The 19,809-nt window shown below is 36.4% G+C and overlaps 1 protein-coding gene across 5 annotated transcripts in view; it reads right to left on the bottom strand.

Moving 5' to 3' along the window:
* The window catches only part of Wnk (Wnk kinase), a 375,788-nt gene that overhangs the window by 61,883 nt on the left and 294,096 nt on the right, over positions 1-19,809 (bottom strand). The window lies entirely within an intron of this gene.

Here is a 19,809-nt window from a genome sequence, read left to right as displayed (position 1 = left end):
TGGTACATATTTTCACCATATTAAAGAACCACTTTAAAGCATAAATAGGTGCACAAATCAATATTTTCAGCTCACCACAACACTCTTAGGAACCGACACACACTTTTGGAAACAATGTGGTACTCCTTTAAATTCACCTAAATGTTATGTCGCAACACAATTTATGACAAACAAGTCTGATGTCTGTCTTCTATTGAACGCTCTTGTTCTGTTGCATGCATATACTGTACAATTTTGTTGTTCACTAAAGCTAGTCAGTAAAGATCGATGCGATCAAAAAATAAAGAAAAAAACTAATAATAATTTTAAAAAATAATTTTTTTTCCTTTGCAGGGGAAAAAATTTGTGCCCTCTCACTTTGCCCCCACAAGAGGCCTGGGACAATCACCATTATTGTTTTTCATGCTGTAAATACACTGCAGAGCCCCCCACCCAGTGAAAACTCTAGCTTGAGGACGTGCCAAAGATCCAATAGCCCTGCTCCATGATGTGAGGGGAAGGTCATGTCTTTTCTATGGAAAACTAATATTGTTCCCAAGAGGACTCCCTATTACCATGGTCTATTACAGTTGCCCCCTCCTCCTCTAGGAATTATCACGCGATTGTAAGAACACTGCTTTAGGTGAATATTACAGATGTTGAAAGGTCCGGACAAGTAAAGAAAAAAAAGTTCTTTTTGTTCATCCAGTCCAAATAGGTTTTTTGCCTCACCCATATAATGTCTGCCCCATTGTAGGGCGGCTACAGATTGCTCTTTTCTGTTGCTACTCACCCATCCATCCCTCCTGGGCAAAAAAATAGGAATAAAACCAGAGAGAAGAAAAGATATTGAATACCACAGCTTCTCCAAAGCCTAGATTTTAGGGAAAAAAAGATCTCTGGGGAATCAAAAAAATATGTCTCTTAACTCAAATTTTGTGACTTTTTTGGGACTTCCGTGACCTTATTCTCATTCCGTGATGGTAGACACCCTGGAAGCTGGCTGGTCATACCGAGCAATAGACCGCTACCTGCACAGAATGAACACGGCACTGCAAGGATGCAATGCTTGCTGCAAGGAACTCATCAGCGGAATGAAGGCTCTGGAAGACCAAGGTGCAAGAATGCGAGGCAAAACCAGATGATTGTGTGACAGGCCTGAACTGCCCCAACGGCATCATTGTCCACTATCCAACATGCTTCACTCTTCCATACCACCTGTGGTACCTTCCACCATCTCACAGTGCTTGGCTGAGGCAGGGTTGCGCTCACAGCAGCCTTTAAGACATCTGCCTTTAACCCCACAACATTTGCAGAGTTGTCTCATCATGGCTGCCAGCAGACTGGCATCACAGTGATGAATCCCACTTCAGTCTTGGAGCAGATGACAATCGGACCCGTTTGTGGAGGGGCCGGAGACAGTAGTCCCAAACAGCCTTTGTTTTAGAGAGCCATACAGCCATTACCCCTGGTATGATAATGTGGGGTGCTATCTCTTACGACAGCGGGTTGCCTCCAGTCCTCCTGCGTACAATTTTAACAGCTCAACGATATGTTGATGACATCTTGCGGCCAGTTGCATTCATTATCCTTCATGGCATGTCATCCAGGGGCCATTTTCCAACCAGATAATGCCAGGCCCCATATGGTTCACATATCTCTGGACTGCCTCCATGCTGTTGATACTCTTCCTCGGCCATCAAAGTCATCAGATCTTTCGCCAATTTAACATGTATGGGAAATGGTAGGCCACCAAATTTGGGGACTCCAAAATGTTGAAAATCTGAAGCAATAATTGATGAATGCCTGGTAGAATGTATCACAAGATGAGATCAGGCATCTTTATCACTCATTACATGGACGTATACAAGCATGCATCACCAGCAGGGAGGGGGGGTTTCACCAATTACTGATTTGAACATTCAATGTGCAATTGCTAGCCATTGATGGGTCCTATGGCTTTGAATTTTTAATCATTTCATTATCTGTGTATGAGCTCCACACATTTTATTTCAATAAAAACAGTCAATTTCTCCATGGTGCTTTTCTTTTTGTTTTACAAAAGAGTATATATGACTTCTTTATTTCTTAATTTGACAAGTAACAAAATTGAAGATAATTTTAATAAAATACAGACCAATGGCATGAACATACATTCACTTTGACAAGGAAACTTTCAAAACAATAAAACTTCGAAATAGAATATAGGGCCAAAATGTTGATGCAGTTGCTATGGAGCATTGATAACGATAACCAATATTCTTTTTTCTAATCAATTAGTATTAAATTTTATATATTAGTTGAAGCGCTTGGTTGAATAATGGTCTATGCTACATTTTTGCAAAATTGGTTTTTTGACTGAATAACAATCCATATAGCTTCAGATACACATTCGTCAAATCAGTTCTTGCATAAACCAACACCACCACTATGTAGCTGGCATTACTATGCACTTTTATACAGCTGCAATCCAAGCAATGGGCCTATGGGGCTCCGCCATAGAATTTTTTGCGAAAAAGGGCTCCGCGAGTCAAAAGAGGTTGAGAACCACTGACATAGATCATTGTTTGGCCAAATGCGTCAGTTTTAAACAATCTTCCCAAAATCATAGACAGCACTGGAAAATTTAATATATGCTATTCTCAATAACCTCAGATAAGTGGGAACTATATTCTCCCATGTGAATATATACTTTCTACCCTTCTCTTCACTGCAAGCATAACCACCAATGGACTATATAGCGCCCACACATTCCTGTAAACTGAAGAGGAACAAAATTATAGATACTCTTTGACAGTGGTGCCCATGGAATGTCAAATTAATATGTAAAAATGAGTTTAGGGTTAATGAAGTGGCCGTTTTTAATAATTAATTTGAACACATTTGTGTCCTCTTTCCCAAAAAAGTACAAATGCACATGTAGGGTCATAGAGGTTGGATCTGTGCTATGGACAACCATTCCTGTCACAGATCCCATTTGGTAACTGCCTAGTTCATTTTGTGAACTTTTTCATTTATGATCTAGAAGCCCAGACTTGAATCATAATAAACATATTTGGAACAATATGAAATCAGTCTGACTGCAACCTTTGCCCACCAACTAATTCACGTATCAGTTGTTGGCTGGGGGTGATAGAGTAATACAACAATGCACACAGTACCAAACTTGCCCACTGCTTTGATAAAATTACAGACACATCCTTCATGGCAGCTTCAAATATCATTATACTGGTTATTCTTTCAGGCTTTTCATGAAGCACCAAGAAAACTCTTGCAGAGCAATTGGGAACCACTGTACTAAGATGAAGAGAAACTCATACACTGTAAAACTCAACTATAAAATTTATTGCATCAAAAATAAACACTGGATCTTCTATTCCAACAGAACTAGGATGATAATAAAAACCTGTCAACTTCAGAGAAACCAATATAATATCTATTACAAAATGTACCCAAGCACAAAAATTTATAATAAAAACCCTTCCCAACTTATATCAAGCTATAAGGAAGAAAGATTTTCATTAGCTCTTCTGAACTGTTTGAATAATTTGTGTCAGATGTAGGCTGCTGCAAAAGTTTAGAGATTATTAAAATTCTGGAACAATATTGGCAAAGTAGAGCAGCAAGTGTTTGAAGAAGCTATATCTGTCAGCTGATTGCATTCTTCTATTCCTACTGCTATTCCACAAAAATCTATCAATACTTAGCAAGAACAAAAAGCATTGGCAAAAGTTATTAAATAGGTCAAAGCTTTGAATCAGCCAGAAGAATTAGAAATTAACCCCTTGGCACAGATCTCAGCATGTGGTACGTCACTGGCAGTGAAATGTTTTACCGCCTGATTACTTTTTAAAATAATCAGTGAAATTTTTATTGCATAGAGTAGCAGGGATGGGCTTAACTATTTTGCGGCCCGGTGCAAAAAAAATTACGGCCCCTCTGAACAGGGGTTTTCCAATACTCCAGGGTACTCTGGTGTCCGAGAACGACTGTAAAACTCCTTCGTAGTCATAAAAAAAAGTCATTTGGCAATAAATATAGACAAAAGTGTCCGCTTCCCAGTGAAAAAATTGCAAGTGCGCCCCCAGGCACTTGAAGATTTGGGCTCTCAGGGCTAGAACACCAATTATCTATCCAGTCCCTCAACCTTAGTGGTTCTCTATCTTGGACTAGCCTTCTAGGTGGTGAAGAGAGGAAGTTGCCTTGCACAACAGCTCTGGGCGTGAGCGGTTATCAATCTATCTTGGACTGAATTTTAAGCTATTGCTTTGCTAAGAAGTTGAAGTCAAAATGTAATCAAAACATTTTTATCCCCTTTTGCTGCCCTGAAAATTTAGCGGCCCGGTGCAGCCGCACCCTTTGCATCTGCTTAAGTCCGGCCCTGTAGAATAGATATAATGTTTTTACAATTTTATAATTAAAATTGAAAAAGGCAAACTATTTTCAGCAGAGCTACACAAAGCTCAATTTAAAAAAAAATTAAATACTGCAAATAGGGCCTTGCATTTAAATTTCTGAATCAGCTTTAAGGGTTAAGGCTTAGCTTATAAGGTCATACATAGCTGCAGCTTTATTACGACTTGTATCACTACAAGAAAGCAGTATTGCCCATAGCTAATTGGTTTTAGATCCTTTTGTGTATACCCAAGACTGCAGATAGTAAAGAACGACTTTTGTGACAGAATACCTGTAGATACTATTCTGCGACTATACTACTACAACTATACTAATACTATACTACTATTTTGTGATAGATATATTTTAATGGACAGAAGGGTAAATCCAGCCTGTTCAAGAAATCTAATCAGCTTGAAAACAAATGTAAAAATATGATATATTATATGTGAAGTTAAACATAATACCATAAGCATACGATATAGGATTTGATAAACTAAAAACCTTAATTAAAAGTTTAGCCTCTGCATCAACTAAAGCAAGTCTGTTATATTTATATTGATCTTATCAGTGTTGTTCATTTATACACCCATGTGTAAAATTAAGAGAATTTGCACATCGTGTCTATTTTCAGCAGACATCATCAGCCCTGGACCAGACTTCAGTGAAGCACCGTGGTCTTCACAGATAAGTCAAGATTCCACCTGGACACTGATTCTCGACATATCCTCATCTAGAGAGGGCCTGGGACATACCATCCCTCCCACATCAGGGAAATGGACAACTAAGGTGGTTAAGGTGTCATGGTCTGGGCAGGTATCATGTTGGATGGCCACACATCCCTCCATGTGTTTGACAGAGGATCCCTGACACTGCTAGGAAATATAGAGAGGAGATCTTAGAGCCCTATATTTGACTTTTCAGAGGTGCAGTTGGCCTTTGTTTTCTGTTTATGGGTGACAACACTCGCTCAACGATTATCTGTCTGATCTCCAGACCCAAACCCTATAGAACATGTCTGGGATGCTCTTGGGAGGACAACTGCATCTCGCCATCCCCCTCTGAGAACCATCTTAGAGCTGAAAACTGTGTTGCTGCAGAAGTGGGGCAGATTGCCTCAGGAACTCCTCTAGTGCCTCGTGTGCAGTATGCCTTCATACTGTGCAACCTTGTCTGACTGAGAGGGGACCATACTCCATATTAGAGTCTTTTTCGGTTTGATCTTGCTACGTGGATTTTTGACATTTCCGCAATGATGAGCTTTACTGACAATTATGCATGTGTACTATGACTTTTGTATGGTACATCCATTTCTGTGTTATAACTGTGTATTTCATTAAAATTTCTGTCCACTAGTTTTTGAGAAGTTTAACAATGTGCTAATTCTCTTAATCTTGCACTCGAGTGTATTTGGCTTTAAAGGCCGTATTTTGCCCCAGTGAACATATTAACCTCGAAAAAGCCAGAGATGGAAGAAATAGACAACAAATGTTTTCTTTTAAAAAAAAAATGTCATTTTTGTTATACAAATAATTATCAAAATAGTCTGGTAACTAGACTATTCTAGAGAGCTACAGATGGAAAAGCTTAAGAATCACTGCTGTAAGTGGTCCATCAAACTGTTAGACATTTTAATGGTCCTGGGGTTTACAAAGACTGAGAAATGCTGCTGAACAAAAATGAGGTTTTGTTGATTTCTCTTCATTCAGAGTCGTTCTAGGAATGAACAGAACAAGTGCTATCTACAGCTGGGAGATAACCATTTAGTTATAGATAGCACTCACTCGTAGCTTTTCCTGGAATAGATCAGTAGTACTTCTCATTCAGACCTAGTTTCTGAAAGAACTTGATTTTATGGGACTCAATCCTATGCAAAAAAAATTAAATTCTTTCCAAAACTTCATTATATTTGATATTCATAAATATGACATTTTAGTATGATGTTTTTAACATTATTTTGATATTACAAGTTCACTAGGACAAAAAAACTTTGTTATAATGATAATATTCAATTTTGTTAGCGGGCTAGACTTTCTTTATATTACCCCAAAGTTCATGTGTGGGGTTTGAACCATATATACAAAGTGTCTGGTTCAAATGTGTCTATTTCTAAGCATAGTTCTGACACTTTCCTAGAAGTTGGAAAGAAAAAGTATATAAATAGAAAGCAGTACCCAAAAAGTGTTGTAAAAAAAAGAAAAATCAGTGCACTTCTATATATTTTCTTTTTTGCTGTCCAGATGAAAAATGTCCCAATGATGATATCACATGTTATAAGACACTACACATTGATTTTCAGATTGTTTTCTTCCAATTCAAAAATTGTATCCGGATTTTCTGAGCCCTAAATTTGACACAATTGTGATTAACCCTGCTGGACATATGGAATGTTGCCTCATCTGAAAACATGATCTTACAGATTATAAATCTGGTTCACCGTTGATGAGAGTTAACATCTCCACAGTACAATTAGCACATTCACCTAAGGTGACACCATTTTCCTCATAACACCGATAGCATATGAATGACTCTTTCAGAAAATTTATTGTCAAATTCTCAGAGTTCAGCAACTAAATTTTTCTAATATCACCACTGTATGTGACATTACTGCAGGCCTGCAGCTAGAAATATCGTTCGAAGGGGGACCAAAGTGATAGGACAATTGATTTGGCGATCATTTTTCCCCTTTTTCTTTTGGGGGGGGGGCAGAACCCCAAGTCTCCCCTCGCTACAGCCTTGCTTTACTGATTTTTAATCACTGTTTGAAATCAGGGACATTTGATCCAGACACCCCTGAATATATTATTAATGAATAATTAGAACAGTATAGCAGACACTTGCGCCGAGTACCATAAAAAATGTCAGATGAATAATGGAAGAATAGGCGCCTCATCCCTCCACATGTTTATACAGCATCACTTTTGTTACTGAGCACTTTATAATAACACAAAGTGGTTTCTGATCTAGGCATGATAAAAATGCCAGTTCCTTGACTTAGAATCTTATTTGGGGCTCATTTCCTTCATTTTATCTAAGATTCAATTAATTTCTGCAGGGAAAAATTAACTGCATTTCATTGCATAAAAAAATTTAATATATGATTAAATATAAATACATATATTATTTCCATTTAGAAAGATCTGATTGCTTCATAGCAATTAACATGAATTACCAAGAGAGCCAAAGCATTATACTAAGCAACTGCGAAAGGTTTTACTGTAGTTATTTAATTATTCTGCTTTTTAATTGAATGAAATCAAACTATTTTTCTGACTAAATCTAAAGATTCAAGAAATTATCAAAAATTGCTCTAAAATATCGTACCTAATACTTGTGTGAACTAATGTTGGGTATTAACACAAACAACTTCTATAATGAAATCAAAATATAAGCAGCTTTCCATTCTTCAAGGACTACCACAACTAAACTCGGTTATGTTGACATAGGCATTTCAATTCCATTGCAATTTTTGTTACTCTTGATGCCTACTAACAACCCTTTGAGAGTTTGTCGGTCCATTAACAGAACACCCTGTATAACTGTATATCATTTTACAAGTGATACATAAGGTAACAACATTGCAAAGTTGATGATGCAACCTCAATGAAACAAAAGTTGAAGACTGGGAGAACCAAGATATGTTTTGATACTTCTTCAGCATACACTATTTCGAATTAAACGCCGTTATTAGGTATTCTGAAGGTTGAGCATAAAAATCTACTCAACAATAAAACCTCACTGAATGAAAGGTTTGATGTCAAAGGGTGGATATTCCAGTTTTGAATGTTTGTTATATGTCTATTTCAAGGATTTTGAACCACAGATGAAATAGTAGTTAAACGAGTGAAGAGGGCCATTACTCTTGCAACCCAAAAAATTTCTACAAGCACACAATCAAAGGTGAAACAAATAGTTAATTTTAGCTTATGACCACAGATGATTCACCATAAAAGATAGTTCCACATGGAATAACTAATTCAGCAATGTATTACCAAATCAATTATCAAGTAAGCAGAATTTCAGCTACAGTGAAAAAAAAACTCACTACAATGATTCCAAACAAGATTTGAAAATATATCATTGTCAAGAGATTTATCATTATATTAAATAACATTGTAGTGAGTTTTTTTTCACACTGTAGCTGAAATTCTTTATTTTTTAAGGCTTTCTGTATATTGGTGAAAAAATGAACTTGGAAAAGAGAAATTGTTTGTCTCCACATCTTTTCTTTCCCAAGTTCATCTCGGCACTGATACCCAGAAAGTCTCTTTCTTTGATGTGTTGTTTTTGGCTGGAAAAAATATAACATCTCTCTACAATAATATTTCTTAATATCTTAGTCAAAATCACACTTGATATATTTTTTAACCTGCAATCTGTTTTTGTTCATTTGAGGCTATTTAATAACATTGGTGTTTCCCACCACTTGATATCCAAAAGTGTTAAAAGTTGTCGTATTACTACTTTCTGGGTGAAACACAAAAGTGCAATGAAATTAATTCACTGCAGCTAAATAAATACAGAGCATCCATAATTAAAAGAGACCCTATTTTAAAGTAGCCTACAGGTGAAAAACCAGTAATTAGAAAATTGTGAAATTTTGTGGACGACTTCATGAAGTAATGGCAATTTGTTTCAGGGGGGAAAAAATTAGTTGCACACGTCGCCACCAAAGGGCGTTTTATTAAGAAACGACACATTTAGGCAAACATTTACAATTTTAACAGTTGTTAAACACTTTTACAATTGTTACTGCAACCAAAACATGTTCCACATGATGGCCATCATTTTTAGACACCATGTGAAATCCTAAGATGGCATGTTCCACAGCTGACCGAGGTATGTGCGGGGAAATGGTCAGCATGTGGCGTGAATCGACCTCAATGTGAGCTAGAAACTGCAGTGAGAACCAGAGTCGAGTGTCATAATCATGTGGAAGCAACTGCTGCACAAGTGAAAGCTTGTATGGATAATGTCGTAGGATATTCTGCGTGTTCTTATGGACAGTTGAATGTGACCTATCCAATGCCTGTGCTACACACCTGACACTAGTGCTACCACAAGAATTTGAAGCTCAGGCCCTCTTTCACCTGAAGCGAAACCTCCTGTACTACATCTATAGAAATGGGTTTTCTTCCTCTTCCAGGATGAACAGCTAACAAACCTGTGGTTTCAAATTTCTTTATCATACTCTGAAGGTTTTATACATTCATTGGACCTTTTTGAATCCTCTTCCAAGTCAGATATTTCCGTAGAGCAGTTACTGCAGAATTGCATTTGGTAAAGCAATTTGACCAAGAAAGTGCGATCTCATAAACTTATCATCATTGTGAGCAGCAAACACATCGACAAACAAGATCTCAGCGAATGTTTTAGGTTTCATAACAGCTGCTGCGTGATATCACATAAATTTACATGTATTCAAAGCGAAACACTCTCTGGTGGCGACATGTGCAACTAATTTCCCCCCCGGAACAAATTCCCACCACTTCATGAAGTTTTCCACAAAATTTCACACTTTTCTGATGACTGGTTTAGTCTGTAGGATACTTTAAAAATAGGGTCCTTTAATTATGGATGTCCTGACTTATGAGTGATAAATTACAAAGTAGATTCAGAAGAGGTGTCATTCACTATAACAATATAAACCTTGTACAATATTTTTTCCATGTCCAGAAACTATTGTTTATTGGGATTTCACTCATAGGTGGAGATAGACTTGGGAGTCTGGGGGGGCACGGTCATTGTTGCTGGGGGGGGGCAAGATGATGCTGTCTACACGTATATACATTAGATCAGTGGACTCCACCTTTGACTCTGGGGGGGGCAATGCCCCCCTCTATCTCCGCCCATGATTTCACTGCCTTTCTGATCCCCTCTTTGTCAACAAAAATAAGCAAATCCCTGACCCTTCCCGATCTCCCACTCATAAGCAAAATTAATAACTTTATCGCCCCCACTACATTTCTGCTTACTGGAAATGCCTAGGGAAGTGGTTCTCAAACTTTTGTCATCCATCGCTTCCTTGTTTCATTTATGGTTCATCTGTCACTCCCCAAAATAGTTTAGTAGATATTGTGCATTCATGCAAGAACCACTTCAAAGCATTTTAAAGAGGCACACATATAGGTTTTTCCAACTCATCCGAACACCCTTGATGAAGGTTGGTGATGCCCTTAGGAGCTGCGACACACTCAGACAAACACTAGCTTAAAGGGATACCTATCAACTCTGACTTACTACTGAGGTTTGCTTCCTGGTGCATACACAACCTAGTTATATTCAACAGAATGCTATTTTATTCTCATGACGCACCCTTGTACTCATGCACTGATATACTGTAATTTATAAATTTCTCAAATACCAATAATTATAAATTATGTTATCAACATGGATTTGAGATTAATGTAAAAAAGAAAAAAAATGAAAAAGAGATATATGTTGCTTATTAAACAAAATTTACAATAAACTGTTGCAATGCTCCACTGATTTGACAGAAGCATGATGTTTAGCTTCACCGACGGATAGTGAAGTTTAGAGCTAGACAGAATGGAAGACTAAGAAATTTCCTCCCATCATCTACAGCAGAGTTAATGATTAGTTTTAGTAGTGGTGAGAGAAATCAGTTGTTCAGTGTTCTAAACAAACCACTTCTTGGACGACAACAACTGTCCCTATTTTCACATTTTACTATTTGCAGTACCACCTTTCTTGTACATGATCGAGTAGGCATACTCATTCTGTTTTTTTCTTCATCACATCTGATTAAAAATACAAGATTAATCCACAATAACATCATGGATAAAGACCATCATCAGTATTGTTTTCACATGAAAGTGTTTTGAGAAAGTGCACACATTGAAGAAAATTGAAAAATTCCTCTTAAAGGCTAAAAATTACTCTACCTGATGGTGTGTAAGATGCTCTATTTTCAGACACACATTTTAAGGGGGGGGGGGGAATGTACCTTACATGACAGCGAACATTATTTTTTGAAATAAATGTTTATGGCATATCCAGATGAATATTTTGGCAATGACAGATAAATGTCATATCCAGATGAATATTTTGACAATGACAGATAAATGCCATATGAATTTTTTTTCATCTTGTATGCATGAAAAAAGTTGATATTCAACAGTCTCACTTCTTTCCCTATGTGAAGTCTGCAGAACACATGGGAATTCAACTAACCTATTGCTCTCTGGAATGTGTCAAAATTTGTCTCAACAGATTAAAAAATGACTGGGGTAGACAGCTAGAAACTGCAAAGCTTAGTCTAATTATTTTAAATATGTTTTAAATATTGAATTTTCACTATACCATGCTACTCAAATTATATAAGAAACAATATTTGCAAAATGCGAAGCAATGGATCAAAAGTGCACTAAAGTATGCAAGTATTTTCAGCTACAAGCAATGCTTATTTTGGCCATGAATGGATGGCCCATTATAAAAGAGCTCTAATCTTTAAGATTCAGCTGGCGCTCCATGTATACATGCACTCGGCAGATTTGCAGTACAGCTAGAAAAAAGCCTAATCTGAAATCACTGCACTAACCTGCCGAACAAATCCAGGGAGCAGCATATGTGGAATTTCACAACAACAAACATGGTGAGTCATAGTAATAAATTTCTTCCAACGACCAGCACGTTTTATAGCAAATCGTACATCCTGATATTTTTGCAAGAGTTCAGAATATAGATCAAACATGCAAAAAGACAGCACAGTAACATCAGATGCCAAATTGAAATGTTCAGTAAAACAATTGAAAATATTTCAAAACCAATGGAATACTTGCGAGACTTCCACAAGATGATCTTAATTGAACATGGAATGTCTAAACTTTATTTGATTCTTGAAACATAAATGATCTTTCACAGAGAAAAAAAACAAGAGGTTTCTACCCAATAGTAGTTTATTTTCTGAGCTAAGTAAGAAAAAGACAGTAATTTTCTTTGCAAAGGTTACCAGCATAGAACTTGGTATTCTACAAAGGATTGTTAGAGATACTTTATTTTTTCTTAGTCTCTGTGAGCATATTTATCCATATGTGAATGTGTTTTTCCCATCTTTTTATAATTAATTCATTTTATATATATTCATTTATGTAATTGAAACTATCAAAACGAAAGTAAGAGCAACTTGACTTTATGCCCCAAATTATATAGTTTCTGATCAAACCAAGTTAATTATTTAAAAAAAAGGCCATAATGTATCGCCCGTATATAATGCTATCATAAAATATAATTAAAGCATCAAAGCTCATTTGTGAATATAATACATCAACTGATTTTCATTTCGTAATGTTTGTGAGTGTGAAATACAAGTTTTCACTTGAAGTTAGGAAATAAAATTTGAGAGGCTTATAATTATGTTTGTAATATATGTAATATAAACAGTAGAGTGATTTGTATCTATTGATCAGTATATGCATGTTATGTCACAATGTTAACTGCCAGAAAATGTTCCAAATTATCTTATACCCAGATTAAACACAATAAATTAACAGAAATTAGTTTCAGAGGTTTAATAGAGGTCACAACTCTTTCAAGTGTTATAACACAATAAAAAAGAAATTTTTTGATGAGAATTTCAAAAAATGTCATAAGCCATTTGACATTTTATGCTTCCTTCAAGTTCTCTAGCTGACTTTAAAGAGCAACCAAAACTACACGCTCAGAAATGTCTATGCTCTACACAGTACAGCAGATAATAACTTTTATTATAAAATCATACAAAGTGAAAGAAAAAATATGAAATAAACATTTGAAAAAGAACTGGAGGAATAAAAGAAAGCATAAAGCAAGCTCTCATATATATGATAAAAAAACCCCCACTACAATATCACCGCTCTTCAAAATATACATGCATGATTCAATTTCTGATACAAAATAAAAAAAAGCTGTTTTAAAAACATTCTCTCACATAGAAACAGAGCCGCAACTAGACACATCAGCCAGGGCAAGCACTCATTTTGGAACCCCATGTAATGTACACGGAGCAGTTACATAATGAATTTGGTGCCCCTCTCTGGTTCTGGTCCAGTGCCTAGGGCACTAGATCTGCCTGTTCCCTCTAGTTGCAGCCCTGTATAGAAATATCCCAGCTTTTGGTGCATCTATTTTTGCAAATATTAACAAATACATAATTTTTAAATTATCAAGTTTTATGCAGAAATAGTCTCGATGATGTTGTGATTGTCAAATAGGGTGCTGCTGTCTGTCTTCCAAATCGGAAATGAGAAATCAGTAATGTGTTTGAAAATACAATGAAATATATTATTGGATTGTAGGTTTGCTGAAATTTATGGAGAGACTTTTTGAAAAGGATAGTAGCTTACATTTACGCCTCAAAGTTACACAAAACCACAAGCAATCAACTTAAACCACAACTGTGTGTTCATAGAGATTGAACTCAGAATGGTCAGAGGTCATAAAGTAATGAAAGGTAAATAGGCTCAGTTTACTAATGAAATTGAACAATGAAATTTAATGATTAAAAACATTATATTAAGCAAAAGTTGCAACTATAAAAATACCCCTCTCTTTAGTTTGATTGAATCTAAAATAACCGGCAATATTAAACCATTTTTAATCAGAATTCCTTTCAATCCCTACACAATATGTTTGCACAATATGTAAAATCCTGTTTCTTTATTGAGGCATAGTGACCAGGCCCATAGCCAGAAATTTCATTTGGGGGAGGGCAAAGTGATAGAATAGATTTGGCCATCTTTTTCCCTTTTCTGACATTTCGGAAGGGGGACCAAACCCCCAAGTTCCCCCCCTCACTACGGCCTTGATAGTAACACATGTGACAGGTAGCAAATTCAGAGAGGATGCCGATGGGTTGAACTAGGCTTACTAATGCAGCTTAACCCATTTTCGTTTTTCCAGTAACAAAAAAAAGAGAGGATGCTTACTTTTTTTACAGCAAGGAAAAACACAGAGCCCTTCTTAACAGTCACAACTTAAATGCAGTCACACCTGTTTTGAAGTCAAACAAATTCCCTGCAAGAATCCTGTTAGAAATATGAATTTTGAACCTGCTCAGGTATAGACACAAATTTTAGGATTCATTTCATTATAACTCCTCTGCAGACAATATTTGTTGAAAATAGTTTTTTCCTCTATACAGTGAAACCTCCCTACAACGATACTCGATAAATCCCTCTACAACAATATTTTTTCAAGTCTAGTTTGGAAACGTCTATACTGTAATGATAAACTACTGTCTCTCACTATAATGATAACCCCTCTACAATGACATTTTTTCTCAGTTTGCAGAGTATCATTATATCAAGGTATCACTGGACATCAATGGGTTTTATCTTAGTATGATTGGTAAATAGGAAAAAAAATAGATTGCGATCTACTTAAAATAAACATATAAAATAAAAAAAAGAAAGACATTGTGTAAAAGAGGCAATAAGAATCAACCTGACAAAAGTGATGGGGGCAAATCTATTTTAAGTCAATTAACAAAGACTTCAAAATTCTTGGCCATATTCAGAGCCAAAAAAAGGAACATAAACACGTATCAAATTTGAAACTATTACATTTGAAACTGAAAGCTCAACTGCACCCAACGTTTTTTGTTTCATCATATTGAATTTTTCTATAGACAACTCTAGTCATGGCCCTCATATCATGGAGCAGGGCCCCTAGGTTGGGATTGTTTGCGGACCCTCCAGACCAGACTTTCATGGGTCCCCCTTTATGATGAATTTATAGCATGTAAAAAAATTTATAAAAATCGTCCTGGACCAAGGCTGGAGAGATAGAGCCTTGTGAGCCCCACCCTCATGGGGACCATGACTCGTCATGGACGAGCTCTATCACTTAAAGAAAAATTTGACATCTTTGAATGCAGGTAAAGCATAGAGACCTAAAGACATGAAATCAACTTTTCATTCTTACATACATAAAGCATTTGACATCTCTAGCAGCGACACATTAGAACACTAACTCAATTACATTATTGAAATCACTACAGATAGAGGATTTGGAATGGAAGTGGTTAATAACATCATCTCTGAAAATCTGAGACCACCCTCCATAATGATAAAGACTTGCTCATGAAATTTTCATCATTTCCTTTCAACCCATATTTCTTTACCAAATTCAAACATATTTTTCTCTCATTTTCAGGTGCATATCATTAACTTCCCACCTAAGGACTTCTGTCCAAGTCCCCAGCAAGATGGCATCTTGCTAACTAAACGTAATAATGGTATTCTGCGTGCAAATTATCCCCAAAGGCTACATTGGTCAAAACAAACAAGCTTTAAAATATACACATGGCCTATTGCTGAAGTGAAGATCACAAGTTTAATTTCTCTGAGGCAAAGTTGATTCAGAAGAATATATTTAATGTGCTTGAGTGAAATGGATGTTAAGCATTTAAGTCAGAGTGCAATTTTGTCTATAAGTACATTGAACACTAATTAATTGAGACTAATATTTTTATTTATACAGAGCTCAATTTCATATAAAAATATGGCAATTATTAGTTGATTGGAACTGATATTTCTTCACATCATTGTATTGGAGAAAGTTTTATTCAAAGCTACAATTATACCCACATATATTTTGAAAGTTACCAAAATTACTGAATTATTATTGAAATTATATTATATTATTAATAATTATTAAATATTATATTATTGAAATATCATGTGGAGCTATATTTGATAATACCGTGGTCCATCAGGAGAAGCAGCTTGTATTGATACAGGGTAGATCATTGATCATTTTTGTCGCACCACAGGCATTTTCTACACACGAGGGCTAATTAGACCGGGACCTACAATTTATTGCCGATTCCAAACGGCAGGCTCGTTTTTATACTCATCGAGAGGTTGGTACGCTAACCCCTCCATGGGGGGAATCCCTGCAGCAGTAACTTTTTCTGCGGTCATGTCACCTTTTTTTGTTGTACCCATGTCAGGAAAGTTTTCTGACAAGGATGGACCGGGTATCTGATTCGCGACACCTCTAAACATTGTTTGGTACTTCAGGCATGTATCTTATTGACCTGGGCTACCGCGCCCGATACAGGGCAGTTTTGTTATTGTTGTTTTTCTTCATGAAGGCAAGAAAACATATTTACAAATGCGTCAAAATAAATTGGTAGGTGGGTAACAAGGTGCATTGTCAATAAACTGCATAATTGGAAAAATTTTTTTTTAAACTAGCAATAACGTTTGACTCCATGTATTGAGTATTGATAAATATTTTTTGTAGGCAAAAGGTCCCTGGGAGGGAAGTTTTGTGGGTGGGAATGAACCAGGTTGGAGCGAATATTAGTGAGTCTCCTGTCAGAGTACCAGAACTTATTATACACTCGAGAGGGGATTCAGATATGGCAGTGATTCTAGTACTGCCAAGGGATAGTAGGGCATTTAGGAGTAGGACCCAGTACTACAACTCAGGCCTGAAGGGCATTTGCTTCTCTCCTGGGGTCACTGATAGGTGGCTTCATTGGGATGGGATTTACCTTAATAGGAGAGGGGGGGGTCTGCAATGTTTATGATAGGCTTAGGTCAGAATTTTTACTCCCAAACCAGGTAGACAGGAGAATGTGGGCGAGTTAATGATAATAACAGCACTGACTGGGAATTACCCACCTCTGACTTGAATGGCTTTTCGATTGACATTAAATCATAAGGCAAATTAAAATGTGTGCTAATAAAAGATAAGAGCTTGGTTAATAAGGAAGATATTTTAGAAACTAAGACAGCTGTGAAGGGCCTAGACCTTGAACATAACCTTGGGCAAACGATGGGGTTGAATCCTTCTTACACATATCAGGCTATTATACTTTTTCAGAAATACATCTGGTAGGAAAGGAAGTGGAGTTTTGATTTAGGTGAAATCATGTTTGCAGGCTCAAGAGTATACAGGACATTGTGATATTCAAACCACATGGGTTGAGCTTGAAAAACAAAAAGTGTCATAAGCTTAGGATAGGAATTTGAATTTGGATTTTTATTTGGTAGATTATAACAATCTTGAAACTACATGAGCAAATTGCCCAATGTGTTAGCATAAGAGGGTTGTCATATTAGGGATTTTGATTATCCTGGTATCAATTGGGAGAACCTATCAGCTAGAGATCAATATGAAAAAGGCTTTCTTATGGTCTCGATAATTGGTCTATTGATGCTCCATAATTATTTTGTATTAGCAGGTATCAGATGCTATTAGGGGTACTTCTATTTTGGATTCAGTTCTCACTAGTTCTGAGGATCTTGTTGAAAATGTTTTGGAATTTTTTTCTAGTGATAGTGTGTCACTAGATTTCTCTAACTTTTCTTCGGGTAAAGCTCATAACAGGAGAATGGTTCCTTGTTTTCAAAGAACCAACTTTGACCTTTTGAGGGAAAGGTTAGCAGGAGTTTTCAAAGACTGGTAGGAATCAGTTGGTGTGATAAATCAATGGGAAGAATTTAGGGCAAAACTATCCTCTGTGTTTTACATGACATCATACCCTTTGTTTGTAAAAAATGAGAGTGTTGCACCCCTTCTGGTTCACGAGAAAAGTGTGTGATCTTTATTTTGAAAAAAAAAAACTACTTTAAAAAGTATAAAAGTGGAATAGGTGACCTATCATTATTTACCAAAAATGGTGATTGGGGAAAATAAAAAGGAAGTTGAATCAAGGTTGGCAGATAATGTTAGCACTGACCCAAAACCATCTTTCAAGTATGTCAAAGGGGAATGTTGGCCACCTCTCAATAAAAGGATCTATGGTAGAGAGCAATGTAGGCATGTCTAATGCTTTCAATGATTTTTTTTTGCTTTGGTTTTTAATAAAGATGACGACATTGGAAGTACGGGTGTGTCACGGGGCAATAACGTCCACAACAATATTCAAGTGTGGACAATGTGGAAGTCCTAAAACTTTTAAAAAAATGTATGTGCAAGCAGAGCATCAGGAGACCAGATGATATTTATCCTATGGTCCTTAGCAAATGTGCTAATGAATTATTGGGGCCAGTTGCACAGATTTAAAGAGGTAGTGTAGCTGAGGGTATCGTCCCAGGAGGTTGGAAGCTTGCTAATGTGGTTCCGATGTTTAAAAAGGGCAGTAGAGAAACCATGTCAAATTATCGTCCAGTGAGTTTGACGAGCTCCCTTTTAAACATTTTAAACATTGGAATGAAAAGACAATTGAAGTGAATAGAGGAGAACAACATAGTCAGAAAATCAGTATGGGTTCAGGAAGGGGAAGTCATGTGTAACCAACCTCCTTTGCTTCTATGATCACATGACTAAGGCTTTGGGAAATGGCAAAAATGGCAATGTTAATTATCTGAATTTCCAGAAGGCATTCGATCAAGTCCACCATGGTAAACTATTGAATCGTTCACATGAGATTAGGGGCAACTTGTTGAACTGGATAGAATCATGACAGGTGTCAAAAGTGGAGACCCTCAAGGAAGTGTGTCCTTGATGCCATGGTTTTTTATTTTTTTTTATAGATAAGCTTAATCGGGGTATCAATGGGATAGTGAGCAAATGAGCAAATTCATAGATGACATGAAGCTTATGGGGATAGTAAATAATCAACGTGATATGGAGAATCTCCAGGTGAACTTGAATATCATTGCAGCATGGGCTGATGAGATCGGAGCATGACTTTCAAGCATTGCCTAGTGCATGGTCGCTCATTTTGGTTTGAACAACCCACGTTTTAATTATGAGTTGAATGGTGGAATTATTCCAGATTCAACTAGGATCACAGATTTGGGAATTTTCATGGATAAGAGGTGTAGGTTTTCTGAACATTGTTCCGCAGTGGTCAAAAAAGCATACAGAATACTGTTTTATTTTGAAAAGGTGTGCATATTTGAAGTGTTGCCATGTGTGTTTGGTCATGTGTTCAGTGGATGCTGCTATCTATATATATATCAGTGTTCAACTTTTTTGCGACTAATGAAAATGCTGAAAATAAGTATTTGAATACTATATTAACTACACACCATTCATGTGATTAACTTTCATCACATTAACTAATTAAAAAAAAGCTAACTGATTGTTACACACACACACCTTAGTCTCTAAGATTTGTTATGGTATGATTGATGTCACAGCCCAGCAGCTGAGAAACACTGATCTGTATTACAAATTGTGACACAAAATAGACAAAGGATATACAGTCGATGCTCAATTTTATGAACCTCCAATTCAGGAATCTCACGTTTTTATGAACTAAAATCTTTTGTCTCAAATAATATACTATTTCTTTAAACATCTTTCCCATTTGTAAACTATTTTTCATGTCTGTAAGAGTTCATAAAATTGAGTGTTGACTATATATGAAATTAATGTGTATTTGTGTTATGTATCTGCTTATGTGAGATTTTTTCCTTGGGGATACCAACTTGTATGTGCTCCTTGAAGTTGGGAAAACAAAAGAAAAACTCA

This window comes from Pholcus phalangioides, unplaced genomic scaffold (genome assembly GCF_987345545.1).
Source record: "Pholcus phalangioides strain wild (caught in Gottingen) unplaced genomic scaffold, Ppha-v1.0 ptg000039l_1, whole genome shotgun sequence".
Classification (NCBI taxonomy): domain Eukaryota; kingdom Metazoa; phylum Arthropoda; class Arachnida; order Araneae; family Pholcidae; genus Pholcus; species Pholcus phalangioides.
This window is presented reverse-complemented; position numbering and strand designations above follow the sequence as displayed.